Source organism: Primulina tabacum, chromosome 2, assembly GCF_025594145.1.
Source record: "Primulina tabacum isolate GXHZ01 chromosome 2, ASM2559414v2, whole genome shotgun sequence".
NCBI classification, from domain to species: Eukaryota; Viridiplantae; Streptophyta; class Magnoliopsida; order Lamiales; family Gesneriaceae; genus Primulina; species Primulina tabacum.
Genome location: NC_134551.1, coordinates 35,228,945 through 35,236,948, shown reverse-complemented (window position 1 = coordinate 35,236,948; position 8,004 = coordinate 35,228,945).

Genomic DNA, 8,004 nt, shown 5'->3' with positions numbered 1-8,004 from the left:
AAGGACGGGACGTTTACTGTGAACGCTCAAAGATTGAAGCACTATATCGGTGGCACAATTGAGCCACAAATTGGAGTCACTCGGCTCCATGACAGTCATTGAGGACATGGGTGAAGAGTCGAGCTCTAGACTATAAATTGAGAACTACTTCTACTCCTTATTTTGATTTTGATTATAGTTTTTTTTTTAGTTATTAATCGCATCATTTGCATTTAGGTAGTTTCATGGCATTGCATTCAAATTTTTTTCCCGAACACTTCTCGCTCGGGCGGTCAAAACTGACCGCCCCAGCGGGTACTCGTTTTTAAAGAAAATCCTTTTGCGACAGGGCGGGAAAAATATACAGCCCTAGCGAGTCGCGCAGATTAAAAAAATTTTTCTCCCCGAAAACTTCTCGCTCGGGAGGTCAATTTTGAAATTGACCGCCCTAGCGAGTCGCACAGATTAACAAAAAATTTTTTTCCGAAAACTTCTCGCTCGGGCGGTCTGTTTTTACCGCCCTAGCTAGTCGCGCAGATTATAAGTACTTTCCTCTTCTCTTTTTCTCCCCACTTCGAACCCTACTCCTCCCCTCCGATTTTCGGCACCCCCCTCCATCTTTTGTACTCGATCCTTATTATTTGGTGATTTTTCAGGGCAAAGACTCAATCTTGGTCCATACACTCCACGAGGAAGCATTTAGGCTACAAGATTTTCTTCTCCGACGGTCTTTCAAGCAACTCCGGTCATCTTCCACATATTCCGGTGAGCTTCTCCGGCGACCCTCAACAATTTTCTGGCGGTTGGATACTTTGTGCACTCCAATCTCTACATGGCACCCAAAAGATTGAAGCACTATATCGGTGGCACAATTGAGCCACAAATTGGAGTCACTCGGCTCCATGACAGTCATTGAGGACATGGGTGAAGAGTCGAGCTCTAGACTATAAATTGAGAACTACTTCTACTCCTTATTTTGATTTTGATTATAGTTTTTTTTTTTAGTTATTAATCGCATCATTTGCATTTAGGTAGTTGCATGGCATTGCATTCAAATTTTTTTCCCGAACACTTCTCGCTCGGGCGGTCAAAACTGACCGCCCCAGCGGGTACTCGTTTTTAAAGAAAATCCTTTTGCGACAGGGCGGGAAAAATATACCGCCCTAGCGAGTCGCGCAGATTAAAAAAATTTTTCTCCCCGAAAACTTCTCGCTCGGGCGGTCAATTTTGACCGCCCTAGCGAGTCGCACAGATTAACAAAAAATTTTTTTCCGAAAACTTCTTGCTCGGGCGGTCTGTTTTTACCGCCCTAGCGAGTCGCGCAGATTATAAATACTTTCCTCTTCTCTTTTCCTCCCCACTTCGAACCCTACTCCTCCCCTCCGATTTTCGGCACCCCCCTCCATCTTTTGTACTCAATCCTTATTATTTGGTGATTTTTCAGGGCAAAGACTCAATCTTGGTCCATACACTCCACGAGGAAGCATTTAGGCTACAAGATTTTCTTCTCCGGCGGTCTTTCAAGCAACTCCGGTCATCTTCCACATATTCCGGTGAGCTTCTCCGGCGACCCTCAACAATTTTCCGGCGGTTGGATACTTTGTGCACTCCAATCTCTACATGGCACCCAAAAGATCTAAGGTAACTCAGGGTGCTTCTAGTTCTCGTTCCACTCCATCTATGTTTGTGAATGAAAAAGCTAGGGAAAGATTTGAGCATGCTAGACTACATAGGAAACCAATCCCTGAGCGTGGATTTAGCTCGTTTCTTATTGGTCAATTTTCGGAGTCCCAAATAGAAAGAAGAGGGTGGAATGCCTTTGTAGCACAACCGAATGCAGCAGTGGTTCCGGTTGTGCGTGAATTTTATGCCAATGCTCCGGAGGGAAATGAGTCGAAGGCAATTGTGAGGGGACATCTAGTCCCGTATGATACCAAGACGATCAATGATATGTTGGGTTTACCGTCGTTGGACGATTCGGTGTTTCAGGCGTGGGTGCTTAACCCGGATTATGATTTGATCATTCGCACACTCTGTTATCCGGGCACCATGTGGAAACAACCGGGGACTTACACGGTCTTTCTTGAAAAGTTTTTGAAAGTGGAGGGGGCATTGTGGTATGCATTCTTGTCTAAGAGATTGATGCCGGTCGGTCATACGAGTGATGTGTAGCGTGAGCGGGCGGTTGTTCTTTATGCCATCTGTACTGGGATGGTGATTGATGTGGGCAGGCTCATTTTCAGACAGCTTAACATGTGCATTAATAGCAGCAATTTGGCTTTTTACTTTCCGACGATAGTGACTGAGCTGTGTGCCCGAGCGGGGGTGATATTTGCAGATGATGATGAGTGGTTACCGCCGATGAGAGCCATTGATGAGGCTCTTTATAGATCCAAGAGGGAGAAAAGACAGGCTGAGCTGCCCGAGGAAGTATTTTTCGATTATGGGGGAGCAGCTCAACCACCTCCGGCCTTAGGACATGCACCACCACCTCCGCAGCCACGCCGCCGTGCCATGCAAGATCGCCTCGACGAATTGGGCGCTTGGGCCACTTATCAGACTGAGTACCAGGCCGTTAATCAAGCCCACATTCAGAACATCGAATACTTGGTGCAGGGGATCTCAACTCATTTGGGCATCGACACGTCCGGCCGGCCACCTACACCAACATACCCGCCACCCTTCCAGTTTCAATACCATTATCCTATGCCCCTAGCGGCTGAAGAGGGAGTCCCACCGCCTGAGAATGAGGAGGAGGACGATTTCTGATTAGGGAGTTCACTGTTTCCCCTTGCCTTTTATTTTGCATATTCTTTCTTTGCATTTACATTCATGAGTTTTTTTTTTTATGTTTTTAGTGTTTGTTTCGTTTTGTGCACTGAGGGCATTGCACAACTCTAATATGAGGGGGTTAGATTGTTTTGTTTGCTTAGTTAATTGGTTTTAAATTGTTGCATTTCTTTTATTTGGTGTTGTTTATGGTGAGAAGACATAGTGTATGAGCCAATGATGATGTTGAATTGATAGTATACAAAAGTATTGATTGGGTCACCTCATGAATGGTACTCTTGATTGTTAAAGCATGAATTTTGGCACAAAGTTGAACTTTTTGAGCACATATGTGTGGGGACTAGAATTTTGTAGGAATAATGGTGAAATTTGAAGGTTTTGTGTGGTTAACTTGATAGGCATCATTTATGAGTTGATTTAGCATGTAAACCCGTGAAAATAAGTCACTAATTGGGACCTTGAATGAGAACATGTGATTTGCCTTGAACTTTACATATACCCTTTTTTTTCAATGCACTGAATTAAAATATCATACTCCTAACCAGCTGTAATCCAAAGTATATATTCTTAGCCTAGGGAGTACACGTGTGAAAATTGTGCATCAAAAAAAAAATATATATATATATATATATATCGAAAAAATATATCGAAAAAGAAAAAAATTGGTGGAGATGTAAGGTGAGGGGGAGCCGAAATAAAATGAATGAAATTCTATTCCTGGGCTAAAAGTTGGAGATGTAAGGAGACGAGGAAAGTCAGACGAAAAGTCTTGACGATTGCACAATGAAAATGATCGGTGTACTCCCGACTGTTAGCCACTTGAGCTTATTTTCCTTCTTTTCGACACCCTTCTCTGCATTTAAGAATCGAATAAAGTTCAAATTATGGTTAGTGATAAATGGACACGGGGGTGCATGCTAGTGATACTTGTATTGAAGTGCTAATTGAGTGACTCGCATGATCGGATGATTGATCTATTTGAAGTACGAATGACTAGACCCATCATGACACACACACACGTTCAAATTAGTGTCGAGATTTATGTGTAGATGAGAATGAGTATTCGTTTGTGATTCGACTTGATTATGAATTTGTGTGTGGGAAAGTTCACTGAGGCATGAGCATAACAGTTGTTAACTCACCATTGACATTTACTTGTGTTGGTTATTTCTTGTTTGAATATTTTATGTTTGTTTTGTTTGTTTAGAATCTCGTGCTTTAACCTATTTTGCTCGAGGGCGAGCAAAAGGTTAGTATGAGGGGGTTGATAGGACTCGTTTTTACGTGTTTTTAGTGTTGTTTTTGAGTCGCGTTCATGCATCATATTAGTTTGTTTTAGTTGAATTTTGAAATTTTTTAGCAATATTGAGCATTTGACTAATCTCGTGTATTCTGTGGTTATTTTGTAGGAATTGAACCAAAAAGTGGGAGAAACTTTGGTATAATATCGAAGAGGTCTCGCTCGGGCGGTCAAAAGTGACCGCCCCAGCGAGCATTGTGGTCTGGCCGAGGATTATTTTGCGCAAGTGTCTCGCTAGGGCGGTCAAAAGTGACCGCCCCAGCGAAAACCTGGGACAAGCTCGAGGAAGCTTATTCGAGGACCTCTCGCTAGGGCGGTCAAAATATACCGCCCTAGCGAGAAGCGAGATTGAGAAAGATTTGTTTCCAAATTTCTAGGGACTCTATCCTACACTATAACCTAACACACGAGATCAGCCGTTTTTTGACACACTTTATCAGACTTTTCATTAATTTTTCTTGGAGAGGAGGCTAGGAGCAAAGGAGATTTCGAAGACCTCGAGATTTCCACGCGTCGTGGCCGTCATCCATCGTCATCTTTAGTATTTTCATTATTCAGTATTTTATTTCTTACATTGATTGTTGGTTCTTATCATGAATTTCAGTAGCTAAACTCTAGATTTGTTGGGATTTGAGGGGATCCTACCCCGTACTCGGTGTTGAACATTATTTCTCGACGTTTTTATTAGTGATTTGTTTATGCTATTGTTCTTTCGTGTTTCAATCGAAGCCTAGCTAACTTCCTTTGATTATTTCATGTTGTTGATGAGTTCGATAGAATAGTTAACAATACGATCAAATAGTATAAACCACGGATTTACAATTTTAGTAGATATACGGAATTGGGTACGTGTCGATAGTGATAGTTCACCCGAATGAAAGCTAGTGGATTCCATAGAATGTAATGCAATCTTGAACTGTTAAATATTTGAGGACACTTGAGTACTGCATGTTTTTGATTAGTATTAATATAGCTCGACAGAGTATATTAATTAGTCTAGGGAATTCCGTCGAACGCACGAGTAAAAGTCGAGTGTAATTAGTTAAACACGAGCGGTAGGTGAACTGATAATTCCCAACAAATTCATATCTCATTTGATTTAATCCAAATTAATCATTGCGTTCTTGAACACGTTTTCTTTGCATTTTAATTATTTCAATTGTTTACTTTACATTAGTTTAATCATCAACTCAATTTATCGTTGCTAAAGAAATTTTAATTGAAAATAAAAATAGTGTAACGCAGTCCTTGTGGAACGATACTCGTATTCACTTACGTTTATTATAACTTGACTATCGTGCATTTGCGATATTTAAATCGAGCTTTCATTTATAAAATAAATTTTGGGATTATTCAATGTGCAAGTTTTGCTCGATCAATGGAGCATTTTAAATAATTTATTTAGTTTGACATTTTAAAGCCTTATTTATGTATTTAGCGATTTAAGAGTTTAAAACTTTTAAAATTAGCATTTTGTGCGTGTTCTTGTATTTTAGGAGTTTGTTTAAAAAAATTAGTGTGGGTTAACTTTTTATTAGCATTTTAATTAGTTGATTTAGCAATAATTTCTCCTAATTAAAAACACACACACACGTTTCACACACTCACACACACTTACACGTTTTTAGACACACAAACACACTCCTACACATTTTACTTTCAGATTTTATTATTTTGAGAATAGAAAACCTAGGGCCCCCTTCCCTTGAGCAGCCGCCACCCATCTGAATAATTTCCAGCAGCTTTTTGTGGTTTTTATTGCAAGAAAGTCGAGCCGCAAGTCGTCCCGGGTCAATCTCGCACCTTTCCCCGCTTCGTTGTCGTCGTTTCGGTAACGTTAAAGACCTAAAGGCACGTATATTCTGTTATTTCTGCATCGATCTTGTCGTATTATGCGTTGTGTTGATTATTATGCGTAAAACATATATGTGTGATGTAGAAGTTTGAGCAGAAAATTCATCGAATGCGTTTTGAAATATTTTTAGATCTGAAATTTACGTTTTTGCTGTCATTTTAAATACTGCGATTTTTCGGTCGTGATTCTGGGAAAACTTTCAACATGAAAAACGTAGAACTTTTTGATACCTTCGATTTGATATAAGATTCGAAATATTTGGATAAAAATTGAGTGAGTTATGACATTTGTCGTGGGACTGCTCAAACTACGTTTTTCAGAAAATTATGTATTGATGCGTTCTTGAAGTTATTTGTTGCAGGATTCGTTGGGAGTCGACGGGAGATCGCTGCTGCGATTAGGTAAGGCCAGAAAGATGTTGGGATTATTACTGGTGTCACCTTTCGTGTCGTTAGGCACCAAGTTGAATTAAGCGTCGTAGGAAGAAAATTGGTGTCGAATTCCGAATTTTGTTGTTGGTTGTGGATTGTCGCTCTTGGGAACAATTTTATCGTTTTATTTGGGTGTAGTACAATGCCGTAGAGTCCTAGGATGTGTCTCGAGGTGTCTATTCATAGCCATTTGGGTTGGTTGGAAGAAAGAAACATCATGTTAAGCTTTTCACGCAGGTTTCGTTGTGCAGTGCCTACACGGACCCTGGCACGGGGTCCGTGCCTTTGTTTCCTCCTTAGTGCCATTTTTGCGAGCCAACACGGACCCCCACACGGACCAGGGCGCGGGGTCCGTTACTTTGTTTTCTTCTCGGTGTCAAGTTTGCGCACACACACGGACCCCCACACGGGCCAGGGCACGGAGTCCGTGCCTTCCCTTTTCTTCACGACACACTTTACAGTACCTACACGGACCCGGAGCCGGACCTGGGCACAGGGTCCGTGTACTCCAGTTTTTGGGAAAAGTTATTGATTTCTTTGGGAGTTTCATGTCATGTTTTAGTACGATGATTAAATGAGATCAAGTCCCGAGTGTTTTAGAATGTCATAAGCTATTTAATTACTTTGGGGGTGAGCATGATTACCTACGTCTAAGTTATGTAAGTTAAGTATTTAAATTCATGTTAGTATGTGCAGCAGCGGCCCCAAGCGAAATCCAATGAATCCCTCAAACGCCAAGTAAGTATGTTTGACGTGTAAGAAAATATAAGTTTTTGAGGTATGCTAAATGTCTTGTGACCAAATTATGAATGGATTTGGAAGTCGGTGAACGTGGCCGAGAACCTCTCCACCCCGTTAAATTATGAACGGGTTTAGATCGAGATTGGAAAGCGTTAAATCATGAACGGGGACAAATTAGCCCGTTAAATTATGAACGGAGATATCATGTATGTGGCAGTGGATACGTCCCTGTCAGCCCAGTACTAAGGTTTAGTCTGATCAGGCGAAATATGTTATGGGTAACTTGCTTTGAAACATATCTCTACGCAAAATGATGAAGTTATGTATGTTCAATTATGTTCAAGTATGCAAGCATGTTTAAGAAAAGTTTATGTTGATGGCACGTCTAAGTGTGTATGTACGTATGTTCAAGTTTTGATACGCAAGTTCAAGTTTTAAGTATGTACGTTCTATTTTAAAGTTGCATGAGATTTTATTATGTAGTACTTGATATTTCCAGTTAATAAGTGTTGAGTCTTTAAACTCACTAGACTTGATCGATGCAGGTGAGGATGTTTATGAGGAGGCTGGAGGTGGGGACCAAGGAGCAGGCTTGGACTGAGCAGGAGGCTAAACCCGAGGACCGTCATGTTTTAAGCTTTATGAAAACATTTAATACTTTTGTCAAACTTTAAATTTCAAATATTTTGTTGCAACAACTTGTGAGACGTACAGTTTATTTCTTTTATCGAATTTCGAATGCTCACGTTTTATTTAAGAAAATTTTTAATTTTTCCGCAAATTTCAAGTAGTAAAAGTACGGTACGTTACAATTGGTATCAGAGCCGTGTTCTTGTAAAGGGTTATGCCTACTGCCAGTCGCAAGAAGCTCACGAAGTCACACATCAAGTCTGTAAGTTTTAAAGTTT